This window comes from Orycteropus afer, unplaced genomic scaffold (genome assembly GCF_000298275.1).
Source record: "Orycteropus afer afer isolate SDZICR_OR568_19922 unplaced genomic scaffold, OryAfe1.0 scaffold00217, whole genome shotgun sequence".
In the NCBI taxonomy this organism is placed as follows: Eukaryota; Metazoa; Chordata; class Mammalia; order Tubulidentata; family Orycteropodidae; genus Orycteropus; species Orycteropus afer.
In genome coordinates, this window is record NW_006921804.1 from 5,498,772 (window position 1) to 5,501,969 (window position 3,198).

The window sequence follows — 3,198 nt, forward strand, 5'->3', positions numbered from 1 at the left end:
GAAGGAATCGCCATACTGCTTTCCACAATGGTTGTACCATTTTACAGTCCCACCAGCAGTGTATGAGAGTCCCAATCTCTCCACAACCTCGCCAGGATTTGTTATTTTCTGTCTTGTTGAACTTTGCTACTAGTGCTGGAGCAAGATGCTGACCCTGCTTTTTACCAAGCCTGATATCCTTCTCCAGGGAGTAGTCCCTTCTAACAACATGACCAAAGTAGGTGTTACAAAGTCTGGTCATCTCACTTTCAAGGAGCATTCCAGCTGCACTTCTTCCAGGACAGATTTGTTAGTTCTTCTGGCAGTCCATGGTACTTTTCAGTATTCTCAGCCAACACCACAACTCAAATTACCAACTCTTCTTTGGTCTTACTTACTCATTGTCCAGCTTTTACATGCACATCAAGTGATTAAAATACCATGTCTTGGGTTAGGCACACCTTGTTGTTGTTGTTGTTATGTGCCGTTGAGTTGGACCCGACTCATAGTGACCCCTCCTTGGGTTTCCAAGGTGGTATAACTATGGAAGTAGATTGCCCAACCTTCCTTCTGAGGAGTGGCTGGTAGGTTTGAACCACCAGCCTTCTGGTTAGCAGTCAAGTGCTTTAGGCACTATGCTACCAGAGCTCCTAGGCACACCTTAGTCTTCAAACACACCTTAGTCTTCAAAAAGACATTTTTGCTTTCAGCACTTTAAAGAGGTCTTTTGCAGCAGATTTGCCCAGTGCAATATGACATCTGATTTCTTGACTGCTGTTTCCATTGGTGTTGATTGTGAAACCAAGTAATATGAAATCTTTGACAACTTCAGTCTTTTCTCCATTTATAGTGATGTAGCTTTTTGGTTCAGTTGTGAGGATTTTCATTTTCTTTATGTTGAGGTGTAGTCCATACTGCAGACTACTGTCTTTAATCTTCATTAGTAAGTACTTCAAGTCATATTTACTTTCAGCAAGCAAAGTGTGTCATCTGTATATCGGAAGTTGTTAATGAGTCTTCCTACAATCCTGATGCCACATTCTTCTTCATGTACTCCAGGTTCTCAGATTATTTGCTCAGCATGTTGTTGTTGTTGTTGTTATGTGCCATCAAGTCAAACCTGACTCATAGCGACCCCTCCTTGGGCTTCCGAGGCAGTATCACTACGGAAGTAGAATTGCCCAACCTTTCTTCCGAGGAGTGGCTGGTGGGTTTGAACCGCCAGCCGTCTGGTTGCTCAGCATAGAGATTGAATAAGTATGGTGAAAGGATACAACCCTGATGCACACCCTTCCTGATTTTAAGCCATGCAGTATCTCCTTGTTCTGTTCGAACAATGGCCTCCTGGTCTATGTACAGGTTCCTCATAAGCACCATTAAGTGTCCTGGAATTCCCATTCTTTTCAAAGTTATCTGTAATTTATTATGATGCACACAGTCAAATGCTTTTCCATAGTCAATAAAACACAAGTAAACATTTTTCTGGTATTCTCTGCTTTCAACCAAGATCCATCTGACATCAACAATGATATTCCTTGTTCCATGAACTCTTCTGAATGCAGCCTGCATTTCTGTAAGTTCCCTGTCAATATACTTTGCAAACATTTTTTTGAATTATCTTCAGCAAGACTTCCTTGCGTGTGATATTAATGATATTGTTCGATAATTTCCACATTCTGTTTGATCACATTTCTTTGGAGTGGGTACAAATATGGATCTCTTCCAGTCAGTTGGCCAGGTAGCTGTCTTCTAATTACTTGGCATAGACAAGTCTGTAGTAATTTCTCGCTAAATATATGTTAAATAAAAGAGTGCTGCTGAATCCCAAGAGTGCAAGGAATATACGCTTTGATTTCTGCTTTTTTTTTTTTTTTTTTTTTTAGAACATCCAATATGTAATTAGGAGCTCTGGTAGCATAGTGCCTAAGGCATTTTGACTTCTAACCAGAAGGCTGGCGATTCAAACCCACCAGCCAGTTCTTGGAAGGAGGGTTGGGCAATCTACTTCCCTATTGATACTGCCTCGGAAACCCAAGGAGGGGTCACTATGAGTCCAATTGACTCTATGGCAGTGAGTTTTTTTTTTTTTTTTGACTATGTAGTTGGTTTGACTAGATTTATCTCTCCTAAGATTGCACTGATTCATCATGGGAGTTAGTGCTAGGCTGGAGAGGGGCATGGGTGAGAGGATGGAAAAGTCAAAAGGAAACAAATCTTGAACTGAATTCTATTAGAACTAATCCACATAGTCAACATCCCATTTACTTATGAGTCCTTTCTTTGTGCACTTGGTCTATGAGGATTCATAAGTCTTCATGATAATTCTGTGGAATAGGTATTGTCATTTGCATTTGACAGCTGAGAAAACTGAAGCTCAGAGAGATCAATAAATGTTTCTAATGTCACACAACTAGTGAGTGTTTGTACCAAGATGGTATTCCCACCTAGATGTGTTTGACTTCAAATCTTTTGGGATTATACTATGGTATGTTCTCTCCAAGAAGCTCTGGTGGCATAGTGGTTAAAGTATTTGGCTGCTAACCACAAAGTCAGCAGTTTGAACCTACCAGCCACTCCAAAGGTGAGAGATGAGGCAATCTGTTTCCATAAAGATTTACAGCCTTGGAAGTCCTATGGGGCAGTTATACTCTGTTCTAAAGGGTTGTTATGAGTTGGAGTCAACTCAACAGCAGTGAGTTTTTGTTTGTGGTTTATGCTTTCTCCAGATTTGAAATTCTTTTTTAAATTTTGTGACCAGAAGGGAACATGATGTTCCAAGTGTCCCTGACTCAGACTCAGGCAGAGTTCAGTGGGGATATTATTTCTCTTGTTTTAACAGTATACACTATTTATGGGAAGTCCCTGGTGGTGCAAATGGTTTGTACTTGAACACTTAATGATGAAGGTCAATGCTGACAGTCTTCAGTATGGATTACACCTCAACATAAAGAAGATGACAATCCTTACAACTAGACCAATAAGCAACATCATGATAAAAGGAGAAAAGATTGAAGTTGTCAAGGATCCACAAACAACACCATGGAAGCATGGTCAGCAGATGTTAGAAATCAGATGTCATAGTGCACTGGAAAAATTTGCTGCAAAAGACCTCTTTAAAGTGTTAAGGAGGCGGGGCAAGATGGCGGACTAGGCAGAAGGATTGCACAGACCCTCTTCAACAAAGAAAAGGGAAACCAATTAACACAGACACAGAAGATA